This window comes from Ailuropoda melanoleuca, chromosome 9, assembly GCF_002007445.2.
Source record: "Ailuropoda melanoleuca isolate Jingjing chromosome 9, ASM200744v2, whole genome shotgun sequence".
NCBI lineage: Eukaryota > Metazoa > Chordata > Mammalia > Carnivora > Ursidae > Ailuropoda > Ailuropoda melanoleuca.
Window position 1 is genome coordinate 90,937,432 of NC_048226.1, and position 19,445 is coordinate 90,956,876.

General features: G+C 50.0%; 1 long non-coding RNA gene across 2 annotated transcripts in view; it reads right to left on the bottom strand.

Annotated features, from left to right (window-relative positions):
- LOC117803819 overlaps positions 1-19,136 on the bottom strand; it is a 37,486-nt gene extending 18,350 nt beyond the window's left edge. For both annotated transcript variants that reach the window (XR_004627920.1, XR_004627919.1), the window contains exons 1-2: positions 18,050-19,136; positions 12,214-12,283 (exon numbers count right to left, since the gene is read on the bottom strand). This is a non-coding gene — a long non-coding RNA (uncharacterized LOC117803819). The remainder of the gene's footprint in view (positions 1-12,213; positions 12,284-18,049) is intronic.
- Positions 19,137-19,445: the final 309 nt, after the last annotated feature.

Below are 19,445 nucleotides of genomic sequence, written 5' to 3' on the forward strand. Positions count from 1 at the left end.
TCAGGGGATGTACTGTATGGTGATTAACATAATATAATAAAATAAAAATAAAATAAAATAAAAAAAAAAAAAAAAAAGAGTCAGACACTTGACCAACTGAGCCACGCAGATGCCCCTGGGCTGGGGCTTTTTATACAAAGTTTATTGGAATGCAGCCAGGCCCAATTATTTGTGTATTGGCTATGGTCTCCTTCATACTACAGCAGAGCTGAGTGTTTGCAAACAGGCCTAACGAAAAGCCTAACGTGTACAATCAAGCTCTGAATTGAAAAACTTGCTGACCCCTGACTTAGACCATCCTGACTGATTACAAGAACAATAGCAAATACATGGCAAAGGGACTGTACCAAGCACCATTCTAGGTATTTGATACACATGGACTCGCTCAATCCGCACACCTACCTTGGTTTCTCTGCCTCCATGCTGGCACCCTGGCCTCCCTGAATACCTCATTCACACTGGGAAGCCAAACCATGTGGGCTTAAGGTTTTCAATTCCTCTCCGTCACCTACCTCTCACCTGCTACTAAAACAAAACAAAACAAAACAAAAAACAAAACACCCACCAAATTCCTTCTCGTAACATACAAGGGCGCTCCAAAATCTGAGCCTCGTTTCCCTCTCCCCACTTCATTTTTACCACTCTTTCTACAAATTTTATATTCAACCAATTCTGTCCATGATGGAACACCCTCTTGGAACACCCTCGCCCTTTTTCTTGGCATAATTAACTCCTCAAGTCTTGGATCAGCCCCTAGCCTCTCCAGCAGTGAGTCCATAAAACCTCCCACCCGAGCCCCTCCAGCCTGACTAGTGCCCCTGTCTGGGACCAAATACTCCTCCGTGATTATCTCTTTCTTAATCTCTTGTCTTAGCACATACTCCTGGAGACCAGCTCTTTAACCTGCAACCACTCAGTGGCCTGTGAGCTCCCTGGGGGCAGGGGCTGTGTCTTATTCCCAGTTACACCCTCAGGCTAGCATAGCTCTTAGCTGGGGGGAGCACATAGTAGGTCCTTGTTGAAATAACATCAACCTTCTTAGAGCCCCTGTTGGTATTTATTGTTGTGATTATTGACTTAGGGAGGGGGCAGGGAAATTATTCTCCTCCTAGAACCAGCAGAGGATAAGACCCAGAAGGCCCAGATGGAGATCAAAGGATCAAATTTGTCACTGATAAAGCTGATTGGAGGGTGAGGCTCTAGAGCTTTGGAGTGACAAGAGGGAGCGCAAATGCATCACTCCCAGTAAGGCGGACCCACCAGCCAACCGGCTGAGCTAGAACTCTCTGGGTCTCTCCAGGACACGCAGAGTCTGCCCCAGTGAGTCTGGCAGAGAAGGTATGTGTGTTCTAAGGCAGGCTACGCTCCTGCACATAGTAGGCGCTTAATAAATATTTGTTCCTGGAAGAAGTCAACGATCACCATCGAAGGGATGTCTGAAGCCGGGCACTGGGCTTGGCACTGGAGGCCCTTCTCTCCTCCAAGCACTCATCTGTTCTCTCTATGGTCCACCACATGCGCCCCTGAGTTTTGGTGTGGACAGAAGCCATACCTGGAATTTCATGGTTGAATTACCACCCAGCAGAAAGGAAGGGACCATACTGGGGAGCATGAGCTGGTTTCTTCTGCCAATGGATCTCTGGCATTCTACAGGTCAGCACTGACGGCTTTCTTCCCCCACCATCCCAGAGGTGCCTTCAGAACCCGTGCTTTCTTCCCCAAATCCCATTACCTTTCTCACTTCTCACACCTTTTTTTTTTTCTGTGAAGGGATCAAACAGGGTGATGCCTACTATGTGACCTCTAATTCCTTACAGCATGACTATGTCACACTAGGAACCTGGAATCTGAAGCAGACTTGGGTCAAATCTTAGCCTCCGTTACTCCTTCACTGTGTGGCTCTGGGCATATCATTGACCTCACTGTGCCTCAGTTTTCTGATCTATAAAGTGGGGGAGATGTTAGTGACTCGCTCCTAGACTTACTGGGAGGATGGGATGAGTTCCTTCAGCCCCGACACTGTACAATTCAATGCCTGGCACTTAACACTCCAAGTATTAGCCTGAATAACAAAAATCTCAACCCTGAAAGTACATACGAGTCTTCTCATGTAACAGGTCAGAGTATGCACCCTGCCACATAATGCCAGCACATAGTAGGGGCTCAATAAATATTGATTGAATAAATGAATGTTTATTCTCATGCCTGAAACTGACTTCTAAGAACTTTGCTGGGGGTCCTCTCTACCTCCCCCCAAAATAAATACCATCTCTCTTCTCTGTCCTGGCCCCATGAATGCAGCTGAGTGACTCCCTCCAAAGCCACTTCCAGTGCTAGGGGACTATGAAGGAGTCATTCAGTTAACTATACGGCAGTTGCTGTGTCTTTTTTAAAGATTTTTAAAAATTAATTAATTTACTTATTTATTTTAAATTTAAGATTTTATTTATTTATTTGGCAGAGAGAGAGCACAAGCAGGGGGAGCAGCAGGCAGAGGGAGAGAGAGAAGCAGGCTCCCCACTGAGCAGACAGTCTGACAAGGGGCTCAATCCCAGGGCCCTGGGATCACGACCTGAGCTGAGGGCAGGCGCTTAACTGACTGAGCCACCCAGGCGCCCTGTGGACTTTATTTATTTATTTTAGAGAAAGAAGGAGAGAGCGTGCATGCACATGAGCAGGGGGAGGGGCAGAGGGAGAGGGAGAGAAAAAATCTCAAGCAGACAGTGCTGAGCATGGAGCCCCATGTGGGGCTCGATCTCACGACCCTGAGATCACGGCCTGAGCTGAAATCAAGAGTCAGACCCCTAACCAACTGAGGCACCCAGATGCCCCAAGTTGCTGTGTCATTTTTAAGTAATATGTTTTTTGAATTCCAAAGAAAGTGTTATATAAAAAGGGACATTGCATCATTAATTTCCTCCAGTGTTATCTTATTTACTTTTAAATTGAACTTATGTGTGTTTAAACTTGTCCCTGGACTCTCAGTCACTCAAAACACAAACAAGCACTTTGTAAAAAAGTTTGCCGCCCACAAGATACACAGGGCAGAGGCATATGAGAATTGTCCTTCCTTCCTTCCTTTCTTTCTTTTTCTCTTTCTTTCTTTCTTTCTTTCTTTCTTTCTTTCTTTCTTTCTTTCTTTTTCTTTTTCTCTTTCTTTCCTTTTTTCTTTCTTTCATTGTTTCTCCCTTCCTTCCTTCCTTTTTTTTTGACATGCACTTTCCCCTTCTCTCACTCAGCTTAGTCACCCATGCTCCATTCTGAAATGCTATCTCATGAATTTCATTTTGTTTATTTTAAACTGCTGTCTTTCAAAGCATTTCAAGGGAAGTACATTCAGAGTGGCATCATCAAGCCTCAGTAGTATCTTTTGACTGCACACTTGATCAAGATGAACCCCATTTCTCTCTTCTACCTGCCTTACCGGACCGTTGCCACAGCGTCTCCCAGAGACCATCAACCCATCACCCTGATGGATTCGTAAGGAGGAGGACCTTTCAGATTAGACCAGGCATCTCTAATTGCTCAAAAGTTCATTTCCAGGAGTTGAGGAAAGGAGATGGGAAGGGAAGCTGAAAGCACTCTGGCCTTCTCTGAACACCAGCTGGGGCCTCTCCAGAAATAGAGAAAGTGTCCTGAAGAGTGTGGGGTGTGTCCCAGAAAGGCCATCCCTACTATTGTCACTTCTAATCTCTCTCTGTGTATGGTGATTCTCAAAGACCAGTCGAGAAGTTTAGGTTCTAAAAAATTACTATCTATCTGCAAGTCTTCTCTTATGGGTTAAATTGTGTCCCCTAAAATGATATGTTGAAAACCTAACCCCCAGGACCTGCAAATGTGTTGTAATTTGGAAACAGGGTCTTTGCAGATGCGATCAAGGGAAGATGTGGCCACACTGGAGTAGAGTTGGGGGTGGGGGGGCTCTCATCCAACATGACTGGTGTCTTTCTAAGAAGAGGAGAGACCTTGAGACAGACCCACAGGGAGACTGCCATGTCATGACAGAAGAAAAGATCAAAGTGATGCGTCTCCACCCAAGAAATGCCAAAGATTGCCAGCAATACAAGAAGCGAGGAGAAAGCCAGCGAGCAGTTTCACATTCCCCCCTAGAGCTTGCAGAGAAAGCGTGGCCCTGGCCACACCTTAATTTCAAATTTCTAGTCTCTAAAAGTGTGAGAAAATAAATTTCTGGTGTTTTAAGCCACCCGGTGTGTGACTTTTTGTTGCGGCAGCCCTAGAACACCAATAAAGCCTCCCTCCTGCCTCTTTTCTGCCGTAGAGGACATTCCCTCTGCCTGCAGGATTCCCCCATCCCCTCCCCAAACCTGCCCCAGGTCCTGGAAGGGTGTCCCTGGTCTCCTCTAACCCCTGCATCCCCAACCTAACACAGGGTACATCCGATGGTCTCTCTGTGCCCTCAAGACTGTGTCTCAGTCCTCTTGGAATGCTCTCCACACAGCACATTGCTTAGCAGACTCGAGTCAATAAATGTGAAAAGAGAAAAAAAATAAGGAAGCAGGAGGTGGGTCAGGTCTGGGGTCAAATATGAACGGGTTCAACAGGGACGTGGCTTTAAAATCAGGGTACAAATAACGAAGGTCATCATTTAGTGAACGAAATGTATATGCAACTGAGACAGCCAAACAGAACCTCTGGTCTGGGACCAGAGGGACAGTAAGAGAAGGGAAAGTCTGAATTAAAATGCAAAAGCCGGGGCGCCTAGGTGGCACAGCGGTTAAGCGGTTAAGCGTCTGCCTTCGGCTCAGGGCGTGATCCCGGCATTCTGGGATCGAGCCCCACATCAGGCTCTTCCGCTATGAGTGCTTCTTCCTCTCCCACTCCCCCTGCTTGTGTTCCCTCTCTCGCTGGCTGTCTCTCTCTCTGTCCGAATAAATAAATAAAAATCTTTAAAAAAAAAATAAAATAAAAAAATAAAATAAAAAATAAAATAAAATGCAAAAGCCGGGGCGCCTAGGTGGCTCAGTCGGTTAAGCAACTGCCTTCAGCTCAGGTCATGATCCCAGGGTCCTGGGATCCAGCCCCACATTAGAGCCTGCTTCTCCCTCTCCCTCTGCAGTTCTCCCTGCTTGTGCTCTCTCACTCTCAAACAAATAAAATCTTAAAAATAAAATAAAATGCAAAAGCAGCTAGGGAGGCCAATTAAAGCTGGTGAACATGAGTCATCAGGGTCGATAGGGGGCAAATACAAGACACTTGAACTCAGAATCGTGCAGAAACATGTATTGCTGTCCTGGGGCACTTAGCTTCCAGTTTCAGCTTTAGGCACATCTTAAAGACAGTTCCTCCTATCTAACGAGCAGGAGCAAGGATTTGCTTGCTATACCCCAACACACTCAAACTGGGACACCAGTAAATGCTCATCGAGGAGTCTTTGGAGGGGTGGACCTCCTGATGCAAGGGTGGGGGGGTGGTTCTGAAACCTTCACCCCAGAGGGACAACGATGGCCAACAGGGGAATAGTGGTAGGTATCAGGGCCTGCTATGGACTTCCCCACAATTATTTTATCTGGACCTCACATCCATGAGATGAGGTAGGTGTCAGTAGCCCCATTTCATAGCTAGGAAGACTGAGGCTCAGCAGGGTTAAATGGCTTTCCACCTAGCTAGTGAGTTGTTACCCCATGGCCTCTTGCTCAATGTCCTCCCAGGCTGCCTAAGATGAATAAGTGAGAAAGTACTCTGATGTTTGTTGACTACCTTGGAAACAGCACCAATTGTTAATATTCGGAACTCAATAAGGGCCAGAGGTTCTCAAGAGCGATGGCTGACTCAAAAAGTTGTGTATTTGCCCACCCTCTCCAAAGGTCACAGGAGTGGAGTGCCTGGGTGGCTCAGTCTGTTAGGTGTCTGCTCAGGTCATGATCTTGGGCTCCCAGCTCAGCGGGGAGTCTGTTTCTCCCTCGCCCTTTGCCCCCCTCCGCCCTGCTCATGCACACACTCTCTCTCTCTCTCTTAAATAAATAAAATCTTAAAAAAAAAAAAAAAAAGCTTACAGTAGGGAATGCTGTCTCTGTAGGTAGAGCAGAGGCCCTCAAAGACCCACCTCACTCTCGCGTTTGGTCCTGAACAATATGCCTTCCCCCGGGTCATATGTTGTTCCTTGCTGTTCTCCTCCTCCCCGAGTTTCACTGATGTCTGCACCCTCTCTCCTAGCCCCTCGGCTTTTGATTTATTCTGCCTGGAGAACCCCCTACCCTCCCCACCTTCCCTTGATGGCTCACTCTGGGCAACTCCCATGCGTCCTTCTGGACTCAGCTTGAAAGTCCCAGAACACTGTGTCTTGCACCTGTGGCTTCACATCCTAACGCTTACCATCTGCTGGACTTGTGTACTAGCATCTCTCTCCTGCATGATGCGGTGAGACTCTGGAGGCCGGGGTCATCTCTCACTGAGATAGCCCCAGTGCCTAGCACAGAGCCTGACACGTCAACTCTGTCATGTTGATTCTGGGCAGTACGCACAACTCTGGTGGCCCATCTGCCCTCTGCTTTCCCATCTCCCTTCTCAATGCCACCATTCCCGACATAAATTTACTCATAAAGATGCCATCAACAGCAAGCTGCAGACCTCTCTTCCTTGCCTGCCCCCCTTCTAGGGACTTCTACCCTCTGCAAAGCTCAACTTGCAGAGATGTAGAAAAGGGGAGAATCACAGCCCATTCCTAGAGCATGTGAGCGATTTGATAGAGACTGATGTGGGTCTGGTTCTTTTTCCTTCCTTAAATGGGGGGGGGGACCTTTTGCTGGGCCCAAGGGTCTCAGAAGGGCACCGGTTTGGCCAGGCATCTCCCCAAGTCATCTAGTCCCAGAGCCCCTGCGGGCTTTTCTTCATATTCAACCCTGGGTGATGTCAGTGAAAAACAAGGGAAATGAAGCAAATTGGAGAGTCCTTCCAAGGGTCTTAACCAAATAATGAGAAAGGTTGGTTTGGAAAGACTGTGAATGTTCTGGCCTTTATGTTATTGCAACAGGCAAGAAGAAATCAGACTTCGGAGTCAGAGAAGAACATGTCTAAAAGCCCACATACAAAACACGGGGCTGTGGGCTCAGGAGGCCACCTGGGAAGAAGCTCACAAGGACGCCACAAGTGTTTTCCCCATTTATAAGGCGACAGGCACGGGATTGGCTTTGGAAGATAGAGAGATGAGTAAGAAACAGGAATCATAGTATTCTAAAAGAGAAAAGTCAGAAGAATAGCTTATAGCTCCAGATCCTAACTCCATGACCAACATACTCTTCCAACTCGCTCACTTAGCAGCTGTTTATTCACACAGGGCCTTGTGAATTTTTTACACTGTGGCCCATTTCATGAAGGGCAGACCCTGTGGCCCAGCAGCAGGAGTATAGTAGGGGAAATTACCGAGAGGTCTGGGATAAATCTACTTGCAGTGCTAGTAAATGCTTTCTTCCAGTCATTAATGTTACAGGTGAATTACTCATTTCTATGCAAAACCAGTACGACAAGAAGCCAACCCCAAGATCACCAAATAGACCACAGTTGGAGAACTTTCACTTCTATTTATCCTTATAGACTCATCTAAGATTTCACTTCCTCTGGGAAGCTTTCCTGGATTTCTTCCTTTATCTAACAGGATAAATCTCTCTTCACTCTTTGCTTTCCACATATCATGCTACACCATTATTTCCATGTACGTGTGTGTGTGTGTGTGTGTGTGTGTGCACGACTCCAGCATCAGACCATGAGCTAACCTCTCAAAGGCAGGACTGAGTATCCATCTTTGCCAAATCCCTAGATTTGTCCAACAGCACAGAGTGACAAGGCCTAGTCATGCTCTGTTGGATCAGACTGACATGAGTCTAGAAGAGAAAGTCAGTTCACAGGTTGTCAAGTCCCGATATGAACCATTCAGAGGTTTACCCTGGGCTTCAGCATAAATACATTTGCCTTGGAAAGTCTATCCGCCCTGAAAATCAAAGGCCGACTAAAGGGATAGATGGCCTTGGTGAGCCACCAGCCAAATGACAGCCAGCTTCCACCACTTGGAAGTCACCCAGATGTACGAAATCAAATTCTCCACCAAAGGTGTAGAGAAGTCAGCCAAGTTGTTCTTGACCGAAACGTGGTCACCAGTTACCTAAACTTCTCCCACAAAGAGATGACCCATCATACACACGGGTTCCTAATTCTCTCCAGGGAGCGTAATAGCTTGGCTATTGACCAGATAAATCATCCAATTAACCCTCCTCGTTGGCCTCAGCCCAGATCTCCCGCCTCCTCCCGCAGGGACCTGATTCATGCCCCGTGACACCTGCCAGCAGGGCCCCTGACCTGGTTCCCAGGGAAGGACAGGGCAGCTTAGGAGAGCAAGACAGAGAGGTGGGGTGGAGGCCCAGCCCAAAGGCCAGCGGGGAGGGAGGCTTCCCCAGAAGATAGACGTCAGCCCAGCTCTGGGTGCACACAGCACTGTTTACCTGGGAGCTTCACACTCCGTTTCCAGAGCGCCTTCCCGGGCAGATTACAGCCTGCAGATCACTCAGCAGCGACGAGGCTGAGCCTGGGGGGAAGCACCAGCCTTCACAAGGAACCCGGCCCACGCCCAGATGGCACCTTTTACCTGGGGAACTTGCCCAGGGCCAATTCCTATGCCGGCTGCCAAGAGAGCCAGCTTGAATGGGTGCTTGCTGGGAAGCCGCTGCAGGTTCTGGGAGCTGCCTCCCATGCTTTCTCCGTTCTCCCTTGTCTTGAGTTTTCCTGTGTATTCTAGGGCCTCCCCCACGGAGGTTCCAGAATGAGCCAGTAGAGATAAGAATCGGGGTGTGACCCAAAGAAGGTTTTACAAAGAGAAGTGACCGTTTGCGACAGTCACCCTCTTCTTCAACTACTGTCTTCCATCCTCCACTCCATCTTCCTCAAGGCTCTGGAGTGAACTCTCTAGAAGGCCCATGGGAACCTCTCACTCACCTTCCTGAATCCCTTCAAAAGCGGGTTGTTGGCCTGGTTGGGACTCATTAGCAAAACAAACACAGCCCCGCCTGCCCTCCAACTCCCCAGACTTGCCTCCAGGCTCAAAGGCCGTGCCTAGGAGCAAATGGGAAACAGTGACCCTTTGCCACAATCCTCTGTAGATAATTGTGCCAACAAACCTCACAGACCCTTCAGTTAACTCCCCACCCCCCACCATGTCCCCTGAAATAGAGTTTGGAGACACCATGCCCCATCCTCATGGCATCTTTGGCTCCAGATATGAGCCACCTTGGAGTTTCCCAAGTATACCACACTGCTGTTTATCCACCAAATACCAATATGTCTGGGGCCCAGCACTGGCAACATCATCAGGAACGACAGTTGGGGCCAGTCTTAGATTTCCCAGAAGGGAAGCGGAAAGTAAACCAGCAGCTGTGCCTTTGCACAGGCTGTTCCCCCTGCCAGGCACGCCTTTCCTTCCCCTGCTTCCTGCCCGTGGAGCAAACTCCGCTCCCTCTTCAAGATTCAGCCCAAATGCCATTTGCCCTGTGAGGTCAATCGTAGCCTCTTCTGGTGATAGGCCCGCTGGGTTCTCATCGCATCTTGGTCTGCTCGGCTGGGTGCCTCTCCCCATTAGAATGTAACCTCCTTGGGGACTGGGGGACAGGAATCTCCCTGTCTCTTCTGTGTCATCATGGTGTGGGCACCATCAATACCACTGAGATGACACAGCACCACCTCAGAGCCTTTTGGATCACCTTCAGAATAGAGCCCCAACACGACCTGCGACGCCCTCCACTCCTCCTGCAGCCATCAAGGCCCCTGGACCTCTCCAGCAACCCCTCCTGGTCTCTCGGCTTCCGGGCTTACTCCCTGCACTGTTGCCCACACGGAGGCCAGCGGGATGTCACATTGCTCCCCGTTCAAAAATCCCCACACCTACAGTCATGTCCTTAGTCCCTCCCATGGCCCACAGGCCCCCGGGTGATTCAGATACCTGTCCTCCCCTTCCCCCCACGTCCTGCATCTCCTGGCAGCCTGACCTGCTCCTGACAGCCAGCAAGCATGCGTCCACCTTGCCGCCCTCGCCCCTGCCGTCCCCTCTGCCCACGCGCCTTTCCTTCAATGCCTTCATGCCCTGCTTTTCCCTTCTTCAGGTCTCTGCAAGCTTCCCTGCCTTCGGCCTGGAACAGCACCCTCCTCCGGCCTCTGGCCTCCCCTCCCCCTGCTTCATGGCCAGTGTCACTGCCCTCCTCGTGGTTAGATACGCTCCCTTGTTTGCTACTGTCTGTTGCCCACACATGAACCCCCGGGGCCAGGGCTGGTCCCAGGCCACACGTGCAGCAGGAATCTCTCATCAGATGCTCTGGAAGCCCCAGTGTCCTACTCTCCAGGGCAGACCCTGGGGGATCAAGGTAGAAGGGAGAGACCACCTTCCCTTTCTCTTCCAGTCCTGGGTGTGAGAACGTGACACAGAGTTTCTGGGGCAAGAGCCGGGCTGGAGGAGCCCCCCCATGGCTGGGCGCCCAACAAGAGGCCCATTGGTGAGCCCTCTATTGCTAAGCAGGGCTGCTTGGGAGGGTGGAGGGCAACCAAGATTCTATCACACTTCGGCCAAAGCACGCTCCTCAAACCATTCGCGGGCAGAAGATGGAGCAACTGGAAAGGCAAGGTCTCTGCTAATTAACTGGTGTCTACACTGCAGCTGCAGTTGGAATCTGGTCACAAAGCTCCTCCGCTTGACCTCCCTCGAGGCCCGCCTTTGCTCCTTTTCTGGGACTTTCTGCCGCTTACAAGACTTTCCAGATGTGGCTCCTGACTTGCTCTCCACTCCTGATTCTCACCACTCCCTACTTCACACTTGCGGTTCCAGCCCCTCTAAAGATGGTCTGTGGTTCCTCCACGTGCCGCGCCCTGCCCGGCCTGCACACCTTTGCTAACGCTGGTCCCTCTGCCCGGACCACCCTTTCCGCTGTCCCCTGATGGATACGGTTCATTCAGCCCAGAAGCCACCACCTCCACGAAGTATTTCCCAGCACCTTTTCCCAGTTTGCTCTAGTACAGGAATAAATGCTCTCCTTTGTGCCCTCCGTCCCCAAGACAGCGTTGACTTCACTTCCACGAATGTTTGCTGGGCTTCCTCCCCCACTAAACTCAGAGCTCCTGGAGGGCTGAATCCTTATTCTCCGTGGCTCACAACAGCCAGAGAAAAGTTGGTAAACTACAAATCAGATCTACTACAAATGCCACTCCCTTGCTCAAAAGCTTTCCATAGCTCCCACATCACTGAGTCAAAGTCCTTACGTTCGCCTGTGAGGCCCTAAGAAACCTGCACAGCCCCCTGCCCACCCATTAGCTCTCTGATCCTATTTCTCGCCCCCTCACTGGCTCTCCTCCAGCTACATCAGCCTCCTTGTCATTATTTAAACATATTAGGCACATTCCCACCGCAGGGCCTTTGCTCCAGCTGGGCCCACTTCCTCCAAGGCTCTCCTCCCTCTGCAATTTACATGACTACCCCCCTCATTTCATCAGGTCTTTGTTCAAACACTGCCACTACTCCAGGGAGACCTTCCCTGACCAGCCCACTTCAAACCAAACCAGCTACACTCACCGGCATTCCCTAACCTCATTCTCTACCTTACTTTTCTCCATAGATTATCACCATCTAACGTACTGTGTGTTTTATTTACCTTTGTTGGTTATTGTTCATCTCCCAATGTAGTATAAGCTTCAAGAGGACAAGAATGTTTGCCTTTTTGTCCATTCCTGTAGGGTCAATGCCTTGAACAGTGCCTGGCACACACACAGTAGGGACTCGGTATTTTCTGAATGAAGGAACGAGCGATATCCCTAGCATCTAGCATGGTTCCTGATACGGGGTAGACTCCTAGTGAATATATGTTGAATGAATGAAGAGAAAGAAAAAGAGAAAAAAGACAGATGGAGGAAGAAGGAAGAAAGGAAGACAAGAAGAGCAGAAAGGAGGGAAGAGGGAAGGAGGGAGGGAGAAAGAAAGAGAGACAGAGAAAAAAGCAGGCCAAATGTTCCCCAAGCCCTCTGACAACTGTGCGTGTTTTGGGCTCAAGGAGCAGAAGCTTGCAGCTTGGAGCTGCCTGTCCGAAATCCCCCAGGAAACTTCTCTGCCTTCAGCATCTCTTTGCCAGTGCAGATCTGACCAGAAAAGAAAACATGAGTGTTTTACAAGGATGCTTATCCATCACTTTGGGGCTCATCCTTGGCAAATTCCACGGGTAGATTGCGTACCTGTGATGTCCGCACGCTCTCCGCTCGTCTCAAATGGTCAAGAGCCCTTCACTCAATATTTTTGCAGAGGCTGTTGTTCAAAAAAAGAAAAATGCACTGCTTTATAATTGTGAGAGTAAACATGCAATGACACAAAGGAGAAAATAATAGAGCCCTGAGCCTTGTTTGCTTCCTGTCTTTTTTCTGTACCTACATACGATTTTTTTTTTCGAGAGAGAAAGAGCACTCACGCAAGCGGGGCCCACGGGTGGGGAAGTGGGAGAGAGAGAGAGAGGTTAAACAGGTTCCGTGCCCATTGTGGAGCTCAATGGGGGCTCGATCTCACGACCCTGAGATCATGACCTGAGCCGAAATCAAGAGTCGGACGCCTAACCAACTGAGTCCCCCTAAAATCTCCCCCTTCATAGTATTCTTTAAATCAAATTGCAATTACACTGTGCATGCGTATAGCTGCTCCTATCCGGACTCTTACAACTCCAGTATATGTACTTAGGAAGCGGCAAGGGAGGAAGCCGAGGGCAATGGAAGGTGCAACCTTGGGACACACGCCATCTCAGACCGGTTCCGGCTCTGACGCTTGGTGTCTGAGACACTCCCTTACATTAAAGTGACCATTCCTCATGCTTTGCCAAGGACTCTCCCAATTTACACGTGCTGTCCCAGTACACCCCTCATGCTCAGAGGCGCGCCAGTGTAAGCCATACGCTGTATGTTCCCACTACACTGAAGCCTGGGAGCTTTGGGTTCCTGATTCATAAAAGAGTTAACACAAGGGCCCCTGGGTGGCTCAGTCGGTTAAACGTCCGCTTTCGGCTCAGGTCATGATCCCAGAGTCCCAGGATCGAACCCCATATCTGGCTCCCTGCTCAGCGGGGAGCCTGCTTCTCCCTTTCCCTCTGTCCCTCCCCCTGCTCGTGCTCTCTGTCAAATAAATAAGTAAAATCTTCTTTTCAAAAAAAGAGAGAACACAATGCCTGTCTCCAAGAACTGTAAGAATTGTAGGAGTTATTTCTGCTGTGTAACAAATTACCCCCAAAGTAGCTGTTCTATCTTTTCATCTCAGAAGTGCCAAGCTGTCACTGTGCCACATAGACCTAAGGGTGCGGATACCAGGAGGTGGGATCCCTGGGTCCATCTTGGAGGCTAGTGACCATAGTAATTAATTTAAATGCTGCTTGTAAAGTTCCTGGCACATAGTAGGCACAGAATAAGCAGGATAAGGCAAGTAATTCTTTGGCAACCAATGACAGACATCCCCGGTACCTTTCCCACAGGTAAAGATTGAAATGCTATGGCTTTTTTTATAAGCAGATTCAATTCAGTTCAACAATCACTTATTGTATACCTGCTGCGTGGTATTCTGTCCTTTAAGCCAAACACACTTACAGATAACTACTGAATTATAGTAGATCCCCAAACTCATTACCTCAATAACCAAAACTGGACTGTTGCACAGTCAAGACTTTTCTTTGTATGCTCAAGCTTCTACAATCTTAGCATGTCATTTGAGTCTTGCTGTCAGAAGCTTTTGATGTTTGTTCCTAAAAAGGAAGACTAACAGACTTTTCTGGAGTCAATGCACAAATGAGCTTAATTTGCATACTGTTCAAATATATTTAGGTGTTGAATTCAACTCCAAGCACATAAGAAGATGAAAAGAATTTAGTACGAAGCCATGTAGCACTATGATAGGCACAGTCATGTCCATTATGTGGGTTTCAAAGGGGCTTAAGGAGTCCATTCAAAATGTGAGCCAATGTCCCACCTCTACCCCTCCAATCCGAATCCTCACATGTGAATTATTGCACTACTTTTCCAGCTGTTCCTCTGGCTTCTTCTCTTGCCCCCAATCTATTCCACACACTCCCCCAGGGTGACACATTTAAATATTTCAGATCACATCCTTCCTTTGCTCAGAACTCCTCAATGGTGTCATGGGAACATCAGTGCCCTGGCCATGTCCCGTCTCCTTTCACCCGGACAAGCCAAAGGCCATTTATCTGCAACTCTCTGCCTCAGAGCCTTTTTCTGGCTGGGAAAGGTCACAAAGCCGAGCACAGGGCGCGCAGAAGGTGCCGGATGGTGAAGACCCTTGGAGACAGCCCTCCACCATTGATGGCTGAGGAGATGGTAGATCGTGATAACGTGAAGGCCTCTTCTGCCCTGGCGCCCAGAACTCCAGCAGGCTGAGCTCAGGTGCTCCCAGTGGTAACCAGCTCCATGATTCCTCTTCCATTGGTGTCTTTTTGTTTCCTGTCTCACGTCTCCACTCCTCTTACAGTGTTTCTTGGGATCACTTCCCACATGAAACACGCACATCCTTGTCTTGGGATATGCATCTAGGGAACACTCACACCAAGAGAGATGGCTTTGCCCTGAGAATAAAGGCCAAAGTCTGTGCCATGACCCACAAGGCCCCATTCTCCCTCCTGTTCATGCCGCTCCAGCCAGGTTGGCTTCCTTACTGATCCTGGAACATCCTAGGCCTGCCTTCAATTCAGGGCCTGTGCTCCTGCTTTCCCTAGAAGACTTGCTTATAGTTTATATGTTTGATGTTTATATATTTAGGGCCATCGCTTTCAATACCACCCCTCAAGTAGGACATAAACTCAGGGAGGGAAGCAATTTTCCTGTTTCATTCGCTGTACCATCTCCAGTGATTGCAATGGTACTGGACTCATGTAGATGCTTGGCAGATATTTTTTAAATTGTTGGGACGCCTGGGTGGCTCAGTTGGTTAAGCATCTGCTTTTTGCTCGGGTCATGATCCCAGAGTCCTGGGATCGAGCCCCGCATTGGGCTTCTTGCTCAGCAGGGAGCCTGCTTCTCCCTCTGCCCACTGCTCCCCCTGCTTGTGTTCTCTCTCTCTCTCTGACAAATAAATAAAACCTTAAAAAAAAAGGTATTTCTTAAATTGTTGAACTAAAATGACATGAGTGAAACCTGATTAGGTCCAACAAAACTCCTTGCAAAATACTTGCTAGGCCCCTAACTAGTGGATCTTCTGACTTCATTATGAATAATTCAATCCTTTCACTTCCAATATGATGAAGGCCAGAAGGGGTAAGTACATTGCCTAACATCACATAGCTCCCCAGAAGCAGAGCCAGGAGCAAATTCCAGCTCCGCCTGGCCTATGGAGGGAGGAGAACCCAGTCAGACTAGGTGTAATCTCAGGAGAACCATTAGTAGGTTTTTTCACTTCTAAATAATGAGGGCGAATCTCTTAACCTTTCTGAACACCTGTTTTTTCATCAGTAAAATAGTATTCGGATGGCTACATAACGAGCCTAAGAAAGCTTAGCATATTGTAAAGATTCCTTAGCTGCTCAGTGAATCTAAAGGAGAACTAACAGGCGCTCAGAGGAGAGGAGGCTGTGCTCATGGGGATAGCAATGATTCTTTGTTGAGACGGCGGTGACGGGTGGGAGACTTTCCATGCAGTATTTCACTTATAATCTTTACCACACCCTCCGAGGTTGGTTGTAATTCTAATTCCTTCTCCAGCTGAAGATACCGAGGCAACAGAGAGGTTTTCTGACTTGCCCAAGATCTCAAAGATTAACTCCCCTCGGTCTGACCCCAGCCTGCGTTCGGAACTGCTGTGCCACACTGAAGGACAGTGGCTGTTATGTCCTCAGAGACCTTTTTAATTTCAAACGCTTGGGAGATATAGAAGGCACGGTTTGCCTCCCAGCAGGACGGGGCTAAAGGCATTTCCAGAGTCTGGTAAGAGCGAGGCCTTTGAAATCTCTGCGGAGGGACACTCGTGGGGCTGTGTGAACCAGGCGTTGCAGGGGCTCATAGTTTCAATATCTAGAATCCGATTTGCTGTGATTTCCTACCATCTCCACCCTTGGTAGGAAATTTCCTTCCAGAAGTAGAGTCACCGCTGAGGCGTGCGTGTGTGTGCGTGTGTGCGTGCGTGTGCATGTACGTGTGCGCGTGCGTGTGTGTGCATGTACGTGTGCGCGTGCGTGTGTGTGCGTGTGTGTGTATGTACGTGTGCGCGTGCGTGTGTGTGCGTGTGTGTGCATGTACGTGTGCGCGTGGGTGTGTGTGCGTGTGTGTATGTACGTGTGCGCGTGCGTGTGTGTGCGTGTGTGTGGGAGAGAGAGAAAGAGACAGAGAGACAGCAAGGCAGAGAGATATCAGAAACACACACACGCACACACACACCCGCACGCACGCACGCACACACACACACTCCCTCACCTTAATTCATGGATTTCTCTAGCCCAGTGATTCTCAAAGTGTGGTCCGTGGACCCGCAGCATGAGCACAGGCTAGGGATTTGTTGCAAGTGCAGAAAACCGGGCCCTCCCCCGACCCAGGGAATCGGCACCTCTGGGGGTGGGGCCCAGGACTCAGTGGGTCAGGGAACCCTCCAGGGGATTCTTCAGGGACACTGAAGTCTTCAAGCAACGACGTAGCCTGCAAAAAGCCATCTCTCCGTTCTCCCCACCCCCCTTCTCCAAATTGAGCCTAAGAATAAATCATGGCTCTTCTTGGCCTTTAAATGTCAAGGATCTGAGCTCAGAGAACAAGGCCCTCCGCTACAAAGGCCGAGCCGAAGCCTTGGCCCTGGGAGCGTCGGAGCCCCGGCCTTCGCCAGGGTGACATTTGCAACCAGCTCGGAAATCACGGCTTCTCGGAAAGGCGCCTCCCTGTCACTTGGAAAGAGGATAAAATTCACGATGGGAAGGATGATACAAAAACGGACCCGGTAGGGAAGCCGCGGCAGCCTCCCCGTGGAAAAGGCCGGCGTGGGGGAAGGGAGGAGGGGCTGAAATGAGGGGGCTCCTGGGGCCTGTGCTGCCTCCCCGAACTTGGGCCGTAAACACTCCCTGCGCTCGGCAGCTGGGATGGCCTCATTGGGTGCCGCTCAGCCGCTTCAGTCATATAAAGAGCGATAAAGGAGGACAAGGGCGGAATAACCTCTAAATAAAAGATGAGGTAATTTTGAAGGCACATTGGGATTTTATGTGTATTATGGCTTGTGGTTTTTTATTCAAACCCAGGGAGGGCCAGGCGCTCGGCTGCACGGAGCTGTCACCCCCATAAAGCACCAAGGCTAGCCCTGCAGACGGGGGAGGGCTGGGCCCTGCAGCTTGGGGGGCTCGGGGGAGGCGGGGGGAAGAAGGGAGAAGACGTTGTCCGTCTCCGGAGCCGGGGGTGTATGGCATTAGGCAATGCCACCTCAAGAATAAAAATGAAGCGCCTTAGGCTCTGCCCTTTCTCTCGGGTTTGCATCTCCCCAAAGGGAAAGCTGCTAGGAACCCCCCCTAGGGCCGTGGAGACCCGTCCTCAAATGACACGCTGACCCATGGTGGCCTGGTGCCCCTTGGAAGTACCACCGTGGGCTGAAGAGAGGCGACGTTTTGCAATTCAGAGAGCATTGCCCTTAGGGAACCGGAATGTCCAAACGGCCCAGAAGCCTGGAAGAGGATGAGAAGCCCCTTTACAAAGGGCCGAGAAGATCCAGGTGGGAGGGTGGGGTAGACAGCCCCATGCGAGTTCTTCTATAATCTCTTTTTAGGTCGCTCAACACGGTAAGGAAGTCGAGCTTTCCTGGAAGACAGGGGCCCGACAACGAACCGCAAGCCTCTTCGCTGCCTGTGTCTCCCGGGTGACCTTGGATTGTGCCACAGGCGCTCACAACATATCTGTCCCTGCTGCCGGCCCCTCCAAGGCCCCAGCAAGCCCCGGGCACCCGCTACGCATCCGCTGTGCACTAGGGGCTTTCCTGGCATATCTCCAGCCCCCCAGAGGGTGGAAACTTTGTCCCCCCTTGACAGATATAGAAATCAAGGCTCACAGCGGTGTAATCACTTACCCAAGACACAGGCAGGGGAGTCGGGATTCAAATTCAGGTCTCCTCACCCCGGCACTCCCATCACACGCAGCAAATGGTTTGAAGACGGTGGTGTTCCAAACGGTGTGTTCCTGGTACTGGGACCAGTTGAGGCTGGTGGGACACTCACCATGCGTGAAGCACTGTTCTGAATTCTGCGGTATCTCGTGTAATCCTCGCCACAGCAGGAAATGCAGACGCAGAGAGGCGGGATACATCGCGAAGGTCACACGGGTCGGAAGCCGAACATCCAGGCCACAAACCACAAGGAAGTGTATACACGAGCCGTATTATGTTCAGCCTTGCTTAGGTGATTAATGTGTTGGCAACAGCTTCTATGGGCCATTGCAGGTGCTTGGAGGGGACAGAAACCTGCCAAGATGGAGGAACGGGCCCTGCCTTCAGAGCAGCCTAGGGTGGACAGAGGGACAGACAGACTCTCGCAGAAAGGAAATGAAATGGTCAGGAGAGAACCTTGGGTCTTGGACGTCTTTACACTTGGGTCTTCAGTGACCCTCGAGTCTTCTGTTTACGGTGGGGTCTCAGCAAGCCTGTCCTTCTAGAAGATTTTCCTGGGCTTATTCCCATAGAGACGTGCAGACACAAGCAAGCTTTGGGAGTCCCCCGTGTCTGCTAGCCTAATTTCCTGAGTCAGCAACAGCAACGTGCAGATACTTTCCGAAGCCTTTCAAGGACCAGGTAACCCGGTGTTTTTCAAATCCTGGAAAGGGCATCCAGGCCTCCGCTTCCACCCCTGGGGTATAACCATGGTACTGTTTAGAGATTGCCTGGGCCACCTGCTGGGAGTCGGAGTTCCCCTCACCCCAGCAGAAAGGGGCATGACAAAATAAATATATCAAACCCTAGAAGACAGAGCTGCGGGATTACAGAATCGGGGTCCCTCCTATCCGGGACTTCTGCTCCCCAGCTGTAGGATCTTCAGCAAGTACTTAACCTCCTTGCACCTCTATTTCTTCATCTGTAAAATAGAATAGAGATCATCACTGTACTGACACAGTGTGGTAGGGAGGGATACGCGGGTTCTTAGAAGTGCTCTTGGAATGCTCTTAGAAGCATCTGGTGAGCGGGCCATCAACACGGCTCCTGGCTCTTCAACGAACCACTGTTTATGGAGAAGCAGCTGGGGTTAGGATGACCAACATGCCCACGGTCTATACGAAGCGCCGTGCCACACACACGCTCCTCCGGGGACTGCTGCCTCCCGGGACCTTGGCAAGGGCGTCCCGGCAAAAAGAGGTCAGGGTCTTCTCACCGGGGCTCAGGGGTACGCACGCTCCAGATCCAGACAGGTGATGGTCACATCCCGATTCCTCACTTATTAGCTGTGAAATCTCATGTGACCCAATTACCTGTTGGA